Raw genomic sequence first — 12,607 nt, forward strand, 5'->3', positions numbered from 1 at the left:
AATTATAATTCGTTTGCATAGGAAATTCAAAACCACAAAAAGTTGCTATATATTTAATTGAAATATACAGCATGACTAAATTGCTTACAACACCCGGTAGTCCCTGGCGGTCAACCATCCAAGTACTAACCGGGCCCGAGGTTGCTTGACTTCCGAGATCGAACGAGATCAGGTCTACTCAACCTGTTATGGTCGTAGGCAATTTCAAATGAAAGGAAATGGCTTTTTCAATTCTAAATAGATTGCATAGGACATTCAAAAAAGCAAATAGTTGCTATATATTTGATTGAAAGATACAGCATGACTAAAATGCTTACAACACCCGGTATTCCCAGGCGGTCACCCATCCAAGTACTAACCGGGCCCGAGGTTGCTTAACTTCTGAGATCGGGTCTACTCAACCTGGTATGGTCGTAGGCAATTTCAAAAGAAAGAAAATGGCTTTTTTAATTATAATTCGATTGCATAAGAAATATAAAAACGCAAAGAGTTGCTATAAATTTAATTGAAATATACAGCATGACTAAAATGCTTACAACACCCGATATTCCCTGGCGGTTACCCATCCAAGTACTAACCGGGCCCGAGGTTGCTTAAATTCCGAGATCGAACGAGATCGGGTCTATTCAACCTGTTATGGTCGTAGGCGATTTCAAATGAAAAAAAATGGCCTTTTCAATTCTAAATAGATTGCATAGGAAATTCAAAAACGCAAATAGTTGCTATAAATTTGATTGAAATATACAGCATGACTAAATTGATTACAACACCCGGTATTACCATGCAATCACCCATCCAAATACTAACCGGGCCCGAGGTTGCTTAACTTCCGAGATCGGGTCTACTCAACCTGGTATGGTCGTAGGCGTTTTCAAATGAAAGAAAATAGTTTTTTAATTATAATTCGAGTGCATAGGAAATTAAAAAACGCAAACAGTTGCTATAAATTTAATTGAAATATACAGCATGACTAAAATGCTTACAGCACTCGGTTTTCCCAGGCGGTCACCCATCCAAGTACTAACCGGGCCCGAGGTTGCTTAACTTCCGAGATTGAACGAGATCGGGTCTACCCAACCTGGTATGGTCGTAGGTGATTTCAAATGAAAGAAAATGGCCTTTTCAATTCTAATTAGATTGCATAGAAAATTCAAAAAAGCAAATAGTTGCTATAAATTTGATAGAAAGATACAGCATGACTAAAATGCTTACAACACCCGGTATTACCACGCAATCACCCATCCAACTACTAACCGGGCCCGAGGTTGCTTAACTTCCGAGATCGGGTCTACTCAACCTGGTATGGTCATAGGCGTTTTCAAATGAAAGAAAATGGCTTTTTTAATTCTAATTCGATTGCATAGGAAATTCAAAACCACAAACAGTTGCTATTAATTTAATGGAAATATACAGAATGACTAAATTGCTTAAAACACCCGGTATTCCCAGGCGGTCACCCATCCAAGTACTAACAGGGCCCGAGGTTGCTTAACTTCCGAGATCGAACGAGATCAGGTCTGCTCAACCTGGTATGGTCGTAGGCATATTCAAAAGAAAGAAAATGGCAATTTCAATTCTAATTGGATTGCATAGGAAATTCAAAAAAGCTATTAGTTGCTATAAATTTAATTGAAAAATACAGCATGACTAAAATGCTAACAGCACACGGTTTTCCCAGGCGGTCACCCATCCAAGTACTAACCGGGCCTGAGGTTGCTTAAATTCCGAGATCGTATCTACTCAACCTGGTGTGGTCGTAGGTGATTTCAAATGAAAGAAAATGGCATTTTAAATTCTAATTCGATTGCATAGGAAATTCAAAAATCCAAACAGTTGCTAGACATTTAATTGAAATATACAGCATGACTAAAATACTTACAACACCCGGTATTCCCAGGCGGTCACCCATCCAAGTACTAACCGGGCCCGAGGTTGCTTAACTTCCGAGATCGAACGAGATCGGGTCTACTCAACCTGGTATGGTCGTAGGCAATTTCAAAACAAAGAAAATGGCTTTTTTAATTATAATTCGATTGCATAAGAAATACACAAACGCAAACAGTTGCTATAAAAATAATTGAAATATACAGCATGACTAAAATGCTTACAACACCCGGTATTCCCAGGCGGTCACCCATCCAAGTACTAACCGGGCCCGAGGTTGCTTAACTTCCGAGATCGAACGAGATCGGGTCTACTCAACCTGGTATTGTCGTAGGCGATTTCAAATGAAAGAAAATGGCTTTTTCAATTCTAATTAGATTGCATAGGACATTCAAAAAAGCAAATAATTGTTATAAATTTGATTGAAAGATACAGCATGACTAAAATGCTTACAACACCCGGTATTAACAGGCAATCACCCATCCAAGTACTAACCGGGCCCGAGGTTGCTTAACTTCCGAGATCGGGTCTACTCAACCTGGTATGGTCGTAGGCGTTTTCAAATGAAAGAAAATGGCTTTTTTAATTATAATTCGATTGCATAGGAACTTAACAAAAAGCAAACATTTGCTATAAATTTAATTGAAATATACAGCATGACTAAAATGCCTACAGCACCCGGTTTTCCCAGGCGGTCACCCATCCAAGTACTAACCGGGCCCGAGGTTGCTTGACTTCCGAGATCGAACGAGATCAGGTCTGCTCAACCTGGTATGATCGTAGGCGATTTCAAAAGAAAGAAAGAGGCAATTTCAATTCTAATTTGATTGCCTAGGAAATTCAAAAAAGCAAATAGTTGATAAAAATTTAATTGAAATATACAGCATGACTAAAATGCTTATAGCACCCGGTATTCCCAGGCGGTCACCCATCCAAGTACTAACCGGGCCCGAGGTTGCTTAACTTCCGAGATCGAACGAGATCGGGTCTACTCAACCTGGTATGGTCGTAGGTGATTTCAAAAGAAAGAAAATGGCCTTTTCAATTCTAATTCGATTGCATAGGAAATTCAAAAAGGCAAACAGATGTTATAAATTTAATTGAAGTATACAGCATGACTAAAATGCTTACAACACCCGGTTTTCCCTGGCGGTCACCCATCCAAGTACTAACCGGGCCCGAGGTTGCTTAACTTCCGAGATGGAAAGAGATTGGGTCTACTCAACCTGGTATGGTCGTAGGCAATTTCAAATGACAGAAAATGGCAATTTCAATTCTAGTTCGATTGCATAGGAAATTCAAAAACGCAAATAGTTGCTAAAAATTTAATTGAAGTATACAGCATGACTAAAATGCTTACAACACCTGGTATTACCAGGCGGTCACCCATCCAAGTACTAACCGGGCACGAGGTTGCTTAACTTCCGAGATCGAACGAGATCGGTTCTACTCAAACTGGTATGGTCGTGGCAATTTCAAAAGAAAGAAAATGGCTTTTTTAATTATAATTCGATTGCATAAGAAATACAAAAACGCAAAGAGTTCCTATAAAAAGAATTGAAATATACAGCATGACTAAAATGCTTACAACACCCGATATTCCCAGGCTGTCACCCATCCAAATACTAACAGGGCCCGAGTTTGCTTAACTTCCGAGATCGAACGAGATCGGGTCTACTCAACCTGGTATGGTCGTAGGCGATATCAAATGGAAGAAAATGGTCTTTCCAATTCTAATTCGTTTGCATAGGAAATTCAAAAAAGCAAATAGTTGCTTTATATTTGATTGAAAGATACAACATGACTAAAATGCTTACAACAACCGGTATTACCAGGCAATCACCCATCCAAGTACTAACCGGGCACGAGGTTGCTTAGATTCCGAGATCGGGTCTACTCAACCTGGTATGGTCGTAGGCGTTTTCAAATGAAAGAAAATGGCTTGTTTAATTATAATTCGATTGCATAGGAAATTCAAAATCACAAACAGTTGCTATTAATTTAATTGAAATATACAGCATGACTAAATTGCTTACAGCACCCTGTATTCCCAGGCGGTCAACCATCCAAGTACTAACCGGGCCCGAGGTTGCTTAACTTCCGAGATCGGGTCTACTCAACCTGGTATGGTCGTAGGCGATTTCAAAAAAAAGAAAATTTTATTTTCAATTAGAATTCGATTGCATAGGAAATTAAAAAACGCAAACAGTTGCTAGACATTTGATCGAAATATAAAGCATGACTAAAATGCTTACAACACCCGGTATTCCCAGGCGGTCACCCATCCAAGTACTAACCGGGCCCGAGGTTGCTTGACTTCCGAGATCGAACGAGATCAGGTCTGCTCAACCTGGTATGGTCGTAGGCGATTTCAAAAGAAAGAAAATGGCTTTTTCAATTCTAATTCGATTGCATAGGAAATTCAAAAAAGCAAATAGTTGATAAAAAATTAATTGAAATATACAGCATGACTAAAATGCTTATAACACCCAGTATTCCCAGGCGGTCACCAATCCAAGTACTAACCGGGCCCGAGGTTGCTTAACTTCCGAGATCGAACGAGATCGGGTCTACTCAACCTGGTATGGTCGTAGGTGATTTCAAATGAAAGAAAATGGCCTTTTCAATTCTAATTAGATTGCATAGAAAATTCAAAAAGGCAAATAGTTGCTATAAATTTAATTGAAAGATACAGCATCACTAAAATGCTTACAACACCCGGTATTACCAGGCAATCACCCATCCATCTACTAATTGGGCCCGAGGTTGCTTAACCTCCGAGAACGGGTCTACTCAACCTGGTATGGTCGTAAGCGTTTTCAAATGAAAGAAAATGGCTTTTTTAATTCTAATTCGATTGCATAGGAAATTCAAAACCACAAACAGTTGCTATTAATTTAATTGAAATATACAACATGACTAAATTGCTTATAACACCCGATATTTCCAGACGGTCACCCATCCAAGTATTAACAGGGCCCGAGGTTGCGTAACTTCCGAGATCGAACGAGATCTGGTTTGCTCAACCTGGTATGGTCATAGGCGATTTCAAAAGAAAGAAAATGGCAATTTCAATTCTTATTGGATTGCATAGGAAATTCAAAAACGCAAATAGTTGCTATAAATTTAATTGAAGTCTACAACATGACTAAAATGCTTACAACACCCGGTATTCCCAAGCGGTCATCCATCCAAATACTAACCAGGCCCAAGGTTGCTTAACTTCCGAGATCGAACGAGATCGGGTCTACTCAACCTGGTATGGTCGTAGGCAATTTCAAAAGAAAGAAAATGGCAATTTCAATTATAATTCGATTGCATAGGAAATTCAAAAATACAAATAATTGCTAAAAATTTAATTGAAATATACAGCATGACTAAAATGCTTACAGCACCCTGTATTCCCAGGCGGTCAACCATCCAAGTACCAACCGGGCCCGAAGTTGCTTAACTTCCGAGATCGGGTCTACTCAACCTGGTATGGTCGTAGGCGATTTCAAAAAACGAAAATGGCATTTTCAATTAGAATTCGATTGCATAGGAAATTAAAAAACGCAAACAGTTGCTAGACATTTGATCGAAATATACAGCATGACTAAAATGCTTACAACACCCGGTATTCCCAGGCGGTCAACCATCCAAGTACTAACCGGGCCCGAGGTTGTTTGACTTCCGAGATCGAACGAGATCAGGTCTGCTCAACCTGGTATGGTCGTAGGCGATTTCAAAAGAAAGAAAATGGCTTTTTCAATTCTAATTGGATTGCATAGGAAATTCAAAAACGCAAACAGTTGATAAAAAAGTAATTGAAATATACAGCATGACTAAAATGCTTATAACACCCGGTATTCCCAGGCGGTCACCAATCCAAGTACTAACAGGGCCCGAGGTTGCTTAACTTCCGAGATCGAACGAGATCGGGTCTACTCAACCTGGTATGGTCGTAGGTGATTTCAAATGAAAGAAAATGGCCTTTTCAATTCTAATTAGATTGCATAGAAAATTCAAAAACGCAAATAGTTGCTATAAATTTGATTGAAAGATACAGCATGACTAAAATGCTTACAACACCCGGTATTACCAGGCTATCACCCATCCAACTACTAACCGGGCCCGAGGTTGCTTAACCTCCGAGATCGGGTCTACTCAACCTGGTATGGTCGTAGGTGATTTCAAATGAAAGAAAATGGCTTTTTTAATTCTAATTCGATTGCATAGGAAATTCAAAACCACAAACAGTTGCTATTAATTTAATTGAAATATACAGCATGACTAAAATGCTTACAACACCCGGTATTCCCAGGCGGTCACCCATCCAAGTACTAACCGGGCACAAGTTTGCTTAATTTCCGAGATCGAACGAGATCGGGTCTACTCAACCTGGTATGGTCGTAGGCGATTTCAAATGACAGAAAATGGCAATTTCAATTCTAATTCGATTGCATAGGAAATTCAAAAACGCAAATAGTTGCTATAAATTTAATTGAAGTATACAGCATGACTAAAATGCTTACAACACCCGGTATTCACAGGCGGTCACCCATCCAAGTACTAACCGGGCCCGAGGTTGCTTAACTTCCGAGATCGAACGACATCGGGTCTACTCAACCTGGTATGGTCGTAGGCAATTTCAAAAGAAAGAAAATGGCTTTTTTAATTATAATTCGATTGCATAAGAAATACAAAAAAGCAAAGAGTTGCTATAAATTTAATTGAAATATACAGCATGACTAAAATGCTTACAACACCCGGTATTCCCATGCGGTCACCCATCCAAGTACTAACCGGGCCCGAGGTTGTTTAACTTCCAAGATCGAACGAGATCAGGTCTGCTCAACCTGGTATGGTCGTAGGCAATTTCAAAAGTAAGAAAATGGCAATTTTAATTCTAATTGGATTGCATAGGAAATTCAAAAAAGCAAATAGTTGATATAATTTTGATAGAAATATACAGCATGACTAAAATGCTTACAACACCCGGTATTGCCAGGCGGTCACCCATCCAAGTACTAACCGGGCCCGAGGTTGCTTAATTTCTGAGATCGGGTCTACTCATTCTGGTATGGTCGTAGGCGATTTCAAATGAAAAAAATGGCTTTTTTAATTATAATTCGTTTGCATAGGAAATTCAAAATCACAAAAAGTTGCTATAAATTTAATTGAAATATACAGCATGACTAAATTGCTTACAACACTTGGTATTCCCTGGCGGTCACCCATCCAAGTACTAACCGGGCCCGAGGTTGCTTAACTTCCGAGATCGAACGAGATCGGGTCTACTCAACCTGGTATGGTCGTAGGCGTTTTCAAATGAAAGAAAATGGCTTTTTTACTTCTAATTCGATTGCATAGGAAATTCAAAACCACAAACAGTTGCTATTAATTAATTGAAATATACAGCATGACTAAATTGCTTATAACACCCGGTATTCCCAGGCGGTCACCCATCCAAGTACTAACCGGGCCCAAGGTTGCTTAACTTCCGAGATCGAACGAGATCAGGTCTGCTCATTTTGTTATGGTCGTAGGCGTTTTCAAATGAAAGAAAATGGCTTTTTTAATTCTAATTGGATTGCATAGGAAATTCAAAAAAGCAAATAGTTGCTAAAAATTTAATTGAAAAATACAGCATGACTAAAATGCTTACAGCACCCGGTATTCTCAGGCGGTCACCCATCCAAGTACTAACCGGTACCGAGGTTGCTTAACTTCCGAGATCGTATCTACTCAACCTGGTGTGGTCGTAGGTGATTTCAAATGAAAAAAAATGGCTTTTTCAATTCTAATTCGATTGCATAGGAAATTCTAAAACCCAAACAGTTGCTATAAATTTAATTGAAATATACAGCATGACTAAAAGGCTTACAACAACCGGTATTCCCAGGCGGTCACCCATCCAAGTACTAACCGGGCCCAAGGTTGCTTAATTTCCGAGATCGAACGAGATGGGGTCTACTCAACCTGGTATGGTCGTAGGCAATTTCAAATGACAGAAAATGGCAATTTCAATTCTAATTCGATTGCATAGGAAATTCAAAAACGCAAATAGTTGCTATAAATTTAATTGAAGTATACAGCATGACTAAAATGCTTACAATACCCGGTATTCACAGGCGGTCACCCATCCAAGTACTAACCGGGCCCGAGGTTGTTTAACTTCCAAGATCGAACGAGATCAGGTCTGCTCAACCTGGTATGGTCGTAGGCAATTTCAAAAATAAGAAAATGGCAATTTCAATTCTAATTGGATTGCATAGGAAATTCAAAAAAGCAAATAGTTGATATAATTTTGATAGAAATATACAGCATGACTAAAATGCTTACAACACCCGGTATTGCCAGGCGGTCACCCATCCAAGTACTAACCGGGCCCGAGGTTGCTTAATTTCTGAGATCGGGTCTACTCATTCTGGTATGGTCGTAGGCGATTTCAAATGAAAAAAATGGCTTTTTTAATTATAATTCGTTTGCATAGGAAATTCAAAATCACAAAAAGTTGCTATAAATTTAATTGAAATATACAGCATGACTAAATTGCTTACAACACTTGGTATTCTCTGGCGGTCACCCATCCAAGTACTAACCGGGCCCGAGGTTGCTTAACTTCCGAGATCGAACGAGATCGGGTCTACTCAACCTGGTATGGTCGTAGGCGTTTTCAAATGAAAGAAAATGGCTTTTTTACTTCTAATTCGATTGCATAGGAAATTCAAAACCACAAACAGTTGCTATTAATTAATTGAAATATACAGCATGACTAAATTGCTTATAACACCCGGTATTCCCAGGCGGTCACCCATCCAAGTACTAACCGGGCCCAAGGTTGCTTAACTTCCGAGATCGAACGAGATCAGGTCTGCTCAACCTGTTATGGTCGTAGGCGTTTTCAAATGAAAGAAAATGGCTTTTTTAATTCTAATTGGATTGCATAGGAAATTCAAAAAAGCAAATAGTTGCTAAAAATTTAATTGAAAAATACAGCATGACTAAAATGCTTACAGCACCCGGTATTCTCAGGCGGTCACCCATCCAAGTACTAACCGGTACCGAGGTTGCTTAACTTCCGAGATCGTATCTACTCAACCTGGTGTGGTCGTAGGTGATTTCAAATGAAAAAAAATGGCTTTTTCAATTCTAATTCGATTGCATAGGAAATTCTAAAACCCAAACAGTTGCTATAAATTTAATTGAAATATACAGCATGACTAAAAGGCTTACAACAACCGGTATTCCCAGGCGGTCACCCATCCAAGTACTAACCGGGCCCAAGGTTGCTTAATTTCCGAGATCGAACGAGATGGGGTCTACTCAACCTGGTATGGTCGTAGGCAATTTCAAATGACAGAAAATGGCAATTTCAATTCTAATTCGATTGCATAGGAAATTCAAAAACGCAAATAGTTGCTATAAATTTAATTGAAGTATACAGCATGACTAAAATGCTTACAATACCCGGTATTCACAGGCGGTCACCCATCCAAGTACTAACCGGGCCCGAGGTTGCTTAACTTCCGAGATCGAACGAGATCGGGTCTACTCAACCTGGTATGGTCGTAGGCAATTTCAAATGACAGAAAATGGCAAGTTCAATTCTAATTCGATTGCATAGGAAATTGAAAAACGCAAAAAGTTGCTATAATTTTAATTGACATATACAGCATGACTAAAATGCTTACAACACCCGGTATTCCCAGGCGGTCACCCATCCAAGTACTAACCGGGCCCGAGGTTGCTTAACTTCCGAGATCGAACGAGATCGGGTCTACTCAACCTGGTATGGTCGTAGGCAATTTCAAATGACAGAAAATGGCAATTTCAATTCTAATTCGATTGCATAGGAAATTCAAAAACGCAAATAGTTGCTATAAATTTAATTGAAGTATACAGCATGACTAAAATGCTTACAACACCCGGTATTCCCAGGCGGTCACCCATCCAAGTACTAACCGGGCCCAAGGTTGCTTAACTTGCGAGATCGAACGAGATCGGGGCTACTCAACCTGGTATGGTCGTAGGCGATTTCAAATGAAAGAAAAGGGCCTTTTCAATTCTGATTCGATTGCATAGGAAATTCAAAAAAGCAAATAATTGTTATAAATTTTATAGAAATATACAGCATGACTAAAATGCTTACAACACCCGGTATTGCCAGGCGGTCACCCATCCAAGTACTAACCGGGCCCGAGGTTGCTTAATTTCTGAGATCGGGTCTACTCAACCTGGTATGGTCGTAGGCGATTTCAAATGAAAAAAATGGCTTTTTTAATTATAATTCGATTGCATAGGAAATTCAAAATCACAAAAAGTTGCTATATATTTAATTAAAATATACAGCATGACTAAATTGCTTACAACACCCGGTATTCCCTGGCGGTCACCCATCCAAGTACTAACCGGGCCCGAGGTTGCTTAAATTCCGTGATCGAACGAGATCGGGTCTACTCAACTTGTTATGGTCGTAGGCGATTTCAAATGAAAGAAAATGGCCTTTTCAATTCTAATTAGATTGCATAAGACATTCAAAAAAGCAAATAGTTGCTATAATTTTGATTGAAAAAAACAGCATGACTAAAATGCTTACAACACCCGGTATTACCAGGCAATCACCCATCCAAGTACTAACCGGGCCCGAGGTTGCTTAACTTCCGAGATCGGGTCTACTCAACCTGGTATGGTCGTAGGCGTTTTCAAATGAAAGAAAATGGCTTTTTTAATTATAATTCGATTGCATAGGAAATTCAAAAACGCAAACAGTTGCTATAAAAATAATTGAAATATACAGCATGACTAAAATGCTTACAGCACTCGGTTTTCCCAGGCGGTCACCCATCCAAGTACTAACCGGGCCCGAGGTTGCTTGACTTCCGAGATCGAACGAGATCAGGTCTGCTCAACCTGGTATGGTCGTAGGCGATTTCAAAAGAAAGAAACTGGCTTTTTCAATTCTAATTCGATTGTATAGGAAATTCAAAACGTAAATAGTTGATAAAAATAATTGAAATATACAGCATGACTAAAAAGCTTATAACACCCGGTATTCCCAGGCGGTCACCAATCCAAGTACTAACAGGGTCCGAGGTTGCTTAACTTCTGAGATCGAACGAGATCGGGTTTACTCAACCTGGTATGGTCGTAGGTGATTTCAAATGAAAGAAAATGGCCTTTTCAATTCTAATTAGATTGCATAGAAAATTCAAAAACGCAAATAGTTGCTATAAATTTGATTGAAAGATACAGCATGACTAAAATGCTTACAACACCCGGTATTACTAGGCAATCACCCATCCAACTACTAACCGGGCCCGAGGTTGCTTAACTTCCGAGATCGGGTCTACTCAACCTGGTATGGTCGTAGGCGTTTTTAAATGAAAGAAAATGGCTTTTTTAATTCTAATTCGATTGCATAGGAAATTCAAAACCACAAACAGTTGCTAATAATTTAATTGAAATATAAAGCATGACTAAATTGCTTATAACACCCGGTATTCCCAGGCGGTCACCCATCCAAGTACTAACAGGCCCCAAGGTTGCTTAACTTCCGAGATCGAACGAGATCAGGTCTGCTCAACCTGGTATGGTCGTAGGCAATTTCAAAAGAAAGAAAATGGCAATTTCAATTCTAATTGGATTGCATAGGAAATTCAAAAAAGCAAATAGTTGCTAAAAATTTAATTGAAATATACAGCATGATTAAAATGCTTACAGCACCCGGTATTCCCAGGCAGTCAACCATCCAAGTACTAAAGGGCCCGAGGTTGCTTAACTTCCGAGATCTTATCTACTCAACCTGGTGTGGTCGTAGGTGATTTCAAATGAAAGAAAATGGCTTTTTCAATTCTAATTCGATTGCATAGGAAATTCAAAAACGCAAACAGTTGCTATAAAATTAATTGAATTATACAGCATGACTAAAATGCTTACAACACCCGGTATTCCCAGGCGGTCACCCATCCAAGTACTAACAGGGCCCTAGGTTGCTTAACTTCCGAGATAGAACGAGATCGGGTCTACTCAACCTGGTATGGTCGTAGGCGATTTCAAATGAAAGAAAATGGCTTTTTTAAAAACAATTCGATTGCATAGGAAATTAAAAATCACAAACAGTTGCTATATATTTAATAGAAATATACAGCATGACTAAATTGCTTACAACACCCGGTAGTCCCAGGCGGTCACCCATCCAAGTACTAACCGGGACCGAGGTTGCTTAACTTCCGAGATCGAACGAGATCGGGTCTACTCAACTTGGTATGGTCGTAGGCGATTTCAAATGAAAGAAAATGGCCTTTTCAATTCTAATTAGATTGCATTGAAAATTCAAAAATGCAAATAGATGCTATAAATTTGATTTAAAGATACAGCAGGACTAAAATGCTTACAACACCCGGTATTACCAGGCAATCACCCATCCAAGTACTAACCGGGCCCGAAGTTGCTTAACTTCCGAGATCGGGTCTACTCAACCTGGTATGGTCGTAGGCGTTTTCAAATGAAAGAAAATGGCTTTTTTAATTATAATTCGATTGCATAGGAAATTAAAAAACGCAAACAGTTGCTATAAATTTAATTGAAATATACAGCATGACTAAAATGCTTACAGCACTCGGTTTTCCCAGGCGGTCACCCATCCAAGTACTAACCGGGCCCGAGGTTGCTTGACTTCCGAGATCGAACGAGATCAGGTCTGCTCAACCTGGAATGGTCGTAGGCGATTTCAAAAGAA

The 12,607-nt window shown here is 39.4% G+C and overlaps 18 non-coding genes and 31 pseudogenes across 18 annotated transcripts; all 49 read right to left on the reverse strand.

The window, feature by feature from the left end:
• Nucleotides 1-81: 81 nt before the first annotated feature.
• LOC143456922 (5S ribosomal RNA) lies at nt 82-200 on the reverse strand (annotated as a pseudogene).
• Nucleotides 201-310: 110 nt separating this feature from the next.
• Nucleotides 311-419, reverse strand: LOC143456808 (5S ribosomal RNA; annotated as a pseudogene).
• A 110-nt stretch (nt 420-529) lies between these two features.
• On the reverse strand, nt 530-648 carry LOC143454892 (5S ribosomal RNA). Its single transcript, XR_013116496.1, has one exon. It is a non-coding gene; the product is annotated as a 5S ribosomal RNA (ribosomal RNA).
• A 110-nt stretch (nt 649-758) lies between these two features.
• Nucleotides 759-867, reverse strand: LOC143457294 (5S ribosomal RNA; annotated as a pseudogene).
• A 109-nt stretch (nt 868-976) lies between these two features.
• Nucleotides 977-1,095, reverse strand: LOC143456304 (5S ribosomal RNA; annotated as a pseudogene).
• Nucleotides 1,096-1,205: 110 nt separating this feature from the next.
• LOC143457255 (5S ribosomal RNA) lies at nt 1,206-1,314 on the reverse strand (annotated as a pseudogene).
• Nucleotides 1,315-1,424: 110 nt separating this feature from the next.
• Nucleotides 1,425-1,543, reverse strand: LOC143456006 (5S ribosomal RNA; annotated as a pseudogene).
• A 329-nt stretch (nt 1,544-1,872) lies between these two features.
• LOC143453618 (5S ribosomal RNA) lies at nt 1,873-1,991 on the reverse strand. The gene has a single exon (XR_013115279.1). It is a non-coding gene; the product is annotated as a 5S ribosomal RNA (ribosomal RNA).
• A 110-nt stretch (nt 1,992-2,101) lies between these two features.
• On the reverse strand, nt 2,102-2,220 carry LOC143453630 (5S ribosomal RNA). The gene has a single exon (XR_013115291.1). It is a non-coding gene; the product is annotated as a 5S ribosomal RNA (ribosomal RNA).
• A 110-nt stretch (nt 2,221-2,330) lies between these two features.
• Nucleotides 2,331-2,439, reverse strand: LOC143457298 (5S ribosomal RNA; annotated as a pseudogene).
• A 111-nt stretch (nt 2,440-2,550) lies between these two features.
• LOC143454586 (5S ribosomal RNA) lies at nt 2,551-2,669 on the reverse strand. Its single transcript, XR_013116201.1, has one exon. It is a non-coding gene; the product is annotated as a 5S ribosomal RNA (ribosomal RNA).
• A 110-nt stretch (nt 2,670-2,779) lies between these two features.
• On the reverse strand, nt 2,780-2,898 carry LOC143455318 (5S ribosomal RNA). Its single transcript, XR_013116901.1, has one exon. It is a non-coding gene; the product is annotated as a 5S ribosomal RNA (ribosomal RNA).
• Nucleotides 2,899-3,008: 110 nt separating this feature from the next.
• On the reverse strand, nt 3,009-3,127 carry LOC143456559 (5S ribosomal RNA; annotated as a pseudogene).
• Nucleotides 3,128-3,237: 110 nt separating this feature from the next.
• Nucleotides 3,238-3,355, reverse strand: LOC143457228 (5S ribosomal RNA; annotated as a pseudogene).
• A 110-nt stretch (nt 3,356-3,465) lies between these two features.
• LOC143456840 (5S ribosomal RNA) lies at nt 3,466-3,584 on the reverse strand (annotated as a pseudogene).
• Nucleotides 3,585-3,913: 329 nt separating this feature from the next.
• LOC143457224 (5S ribosomal RNA) lies at nt 3,914-4,022 on the reverse strand (annotated as a pseudogene).
• Nucleotides 4,023-4,132: 110 nt separating this feature from the next.
• LOC143454382 (5S ribosomal RNA) lies at nt 4,133-4,251 on the reverse strand. Its single transcript, XR_013116008.1, has one exon. It is a non-coding gene; the product is annotated as a 5S ribosomal RNA (ribosomal RNA).
• Nucleotides 4,252-4,361: 110 nt separating this feature from the next.
• LOC143456295 (5S ribosomal RNA) lies at nt 4,362-4,480 on the reverse strand (annotated as a pseudogene).
• A 329-nt stretch (nt 4,481-4,809) lies between these two features.
• On the reverse strand, nt 4,810-4,928 carry LOC143457212 (5S ribosomal RNA; annotated as a pseudogene).
• Nucleotides 4,929-5,038: 110 nt separating this feature from the next.
• LOC143454398 (5S ribosomal RNA) lies at nt 5,039-5,157 on the reverse strand. The gene has a single exon (XR_013116023.1). It is a non-coding gene; the product is annotated as a 5S ribosomal RNA (ribosomal RNA).
• A 110-nt stretch (nt 5,158-5,267) lies between these two features.
• LOC143457427 (5S ribosomal RNA) lies at nt 5,268-5,376 on the reverse strand (annotated as a pseudogene).
• Nucleotides 5,377-5,485: 109 nt separating this feature from the next.
• On the reverse strand, nt 5,486-5,604 carry LOC143455332 (5S ribosomal RNA). Its single transcript, XR_013116914.1, has one exon. It is a non-coding gene; the product is annotated as a 5S ribosomal RNA (ribosomal RNA).
• A 110-nt stretch (nt 5,605-5,714) lies between these two features.
• On the reverse strand, nt 5,715-5,833 carry LOC143456635 (5S ribosomal RNA; annotated as a pseudogene).
• Nucleotides 5,834-6,162: 329 nt separating this feature from the next.
• Nucleotides 6,163-6,281, reverse strand: LOC143454980 (5S ribosomal RNA). Its single transcript, XR_013116580.1, has one exon. It is a non-coding gene; the product is annotated as a 5S ribosomal RNA (ribosomal RNA).
• Nucleotides 6,282-6,391: 110 nt separating this feature from the next.
• On the reverse strand, nt 6,392-6,510 carry LOC143455314 (5S ribosomal RNA). The gene has a single exon (XR_013116897.1). It is a non-coding gene; the product is annotated as a 5S ribosomal RNA (ribosomal RNA).
• A 110-nt stretch (nt 6,511-6,620) lies between these two features.
• LOC143455072 (5S ribosomal RNA) lies at nt 6,621-6,739 on the reverse strand. Its single transcript, XR_013116668.1, has one exon. It is a non-coding gene; the product is annotated as a 5S ribosomal RNA (ribosomal RNA).
• Nucleotides 6,740-6,849: 110 nt separating this feature from the next.
• On the reverse strand, nt 6,850-6,958 carry LOC143457440 (5S ribosomal RNA; annotated as a pseudogene).
• A 109-nt stretch (nt 6,959-7,067) lies between these two features.
• LOC143454507 (5S ribosomal RNA) lies at nt 7,068-7,186 on the reverse strand. Its single transcript, XR_013116126.1, has one exon. It is a non-coding gene; the product is annotated as a 5S ribosomal RNA (ribosomal RNA).
• Nucleotides 7,187-7,295: 109 nt separating this feature from the next.
• LOC143456976 (5S ribosomal RNA) lies at nt 7,296-7,414 on the reverse strand (annotated as a pseudogene).
• Nucleotides 7,415-7,743: 329 nt separating this feature from the next.
• Nucleotides 7,744-7,862, reverse strand: LOC143455200 (5S ribosomal RNA). Its single transcript, XR_013116788.1, has one exon. It is a non-coding gene; the product is annotated as a 5S ribosomal RNA (ribosomal RNA).
• Nucleotides 7,863-7,972: 110 nt separating this feature from the next.
• On the reverse strand, nt 7,973-8,091 carry LOC143455860 (5S ribosomal RNA; annotated as a pseudogene).
• Nucleotides 8,092-8,201: 110 nt separating this feature from the next.
• On the reverse strand, nt 8,202-8,310 carry LOC143457441 (5S ribosomal RNA; annotated as a pseudogene).
• Nucleotides 8,311-8,419: 109 nt separating this feature from the next.
• Nucleotides 8,420-8,538, reverse strand: LOC143454700 (5S ribosomal RNA). Its single transcript, XR_013116310.1, has one exon. It is a non-coding gene; the product is annotated as a 5S ribosomal RNA (ribosomal RNA).
• Nucleotides 8,539-8,647: 109 nt separating this feature from the next.
• On the reverse strand, nt 8,648-8,766 carry LOC143455551 (5S ribosomal RNA; annotated as a pseudogene).
• A 329-nt stretch (nt 8,767-9,095) lies between these two features.
• On the reverse strand, nt 9,096-9,214 carry LOC143455201 (5S ribosomal RNA). Its single transcript, XR_013116789.1, has one exon. It is a non-coding gene; the product is annotated as a 5S ribosomal RNA (ribosomal RNA).
• A 110-nt stretch (nt 9,215-9,324) lies between these two features.
• LOC143454307 (5S ribosomal RNA) lies at nt 9,325-9,443 on the reverse strand. Its single transcript, XR_013115937.1, has one exon. It is a non-coding gene; the product is annotated as a 5S ribosomal RNA (ribosomal RNA).
• A 110-nt stretch (nt 9,444-9,553) lies between these two features.
• On the reverse strand, nt 9,554-9,672 carry LOC143454261 (5S ribosomal RNA). The gene has a single exon (XR_013115894.1). It is a non-coding gene; the product is annotated as a 5S ribosomal RNA (ribosomal RNA).
• Nucleotides 9,673-9,782: 110 nt separating this feature from the next.
• On the reverse strand, nt 9,783-9,901 carry LOC143454781 (5S ribosomal RNA). The gene has a single exon (XR_013116389.1). It is a non-coding gene; the product is annotated as a 5S ribosomal RNA (ribosomal RNA).
• Nucleotides 9,902-10,011: 110 nt separating this feature from the next.
• On the reverse strand, nt 10,012-10,120 carry LOC143457186 (5S ribosomal RNA; annotated as a pseudogene).
• A 109-nt stretch (nt 10,121-10,229) lies between these two features.
• Nucleotides 10,230-10,348, reverse strand: LOC143456428 (5S ribosomal RNA; annotated as a pseudogene).
• A 110-nt stretch (nt 10,349-10,458) lies between these two features.
• Nucleotides 10,459-10,567, reverse strand: LOC143457234 (5S ribosomal RNA; annotated as a pseudogene).
• Nucleotides 10,568-10,677: 110 nt separating this feature from the next.
• On the reverse strand, nt 10,678-10,796 carry LOC143455894 (5S ribosomal RNA; annotated as a pseudogene).
• A 107-nt stretch (nt 10,797-10,903) lies between these two features.
• Nucleotides 10,904-11,022, reverse strand: LOC143457028 (5S ribosomal RNA; annotated as a pseudogene).
• Nucleotides 11,023-11,132: 110 nt separating this feature from the next.
• LOC143457263 (5S ribosomal RNA) lies at nt 11,133-11,241 on the reverse strand (annotated as a pseudogene).
• Nucleotides 11,242-11,351: 110 nt separating this feature from the next.
• LOC143456330 (5S ribosomal RNA) lies at nt 11,352-11,470 on the reverse strand (annotated as a pseudogene).
• A 328-nt stretch (nt 11,471-11,798) lies between these two features.
• Nucleotides 11,799-11,917, reverse strand: LOC143455715 (5S ribosomal RNA; annotated as a pseudogene).
• A 110-nt stretch (nt 11,918-12,027) lies between these two features.
• Nucleotides 12,028-12,146, reverse strand: LOC143456114 (5S ribosomal RNA; annotated as a pseudogene).
• A 110-nt stretch (nt 12,147-12,256) lies between these two features.
• LOC143457314 (5S ribosomal RNA) lies at nt 12,257-12,365 on the reverse strand (annotated as a pseudogene).
• A 110-nt stretch (nt 12,366-12,475) lies between these two features.
• LOC143456283 (5S ribosomal RNA) lies at nt 12,476-12,594 on the reverse strand (annotated as a pseudogene).
• Between the last annotated feature and the right edge of the window lie 13 nt (nt 12,595-12,607).

Source organism: Clavelina lepadiformis, chromosome 4, assembly GCF_947623445.1.
Source record: "Clavelina lepadiformis chromosome 4, kaClaLepa1.1, whole genome shotgun sequence".
In the NCBI taxonomy this organism is placed as follows: domain Eukaryota; kingdom Metazoa; phylum Chordata; class Ascidiacea; order Aplousobranchia; family Clavelinidae; genus Clavelina; species Clavelina lepadiformis.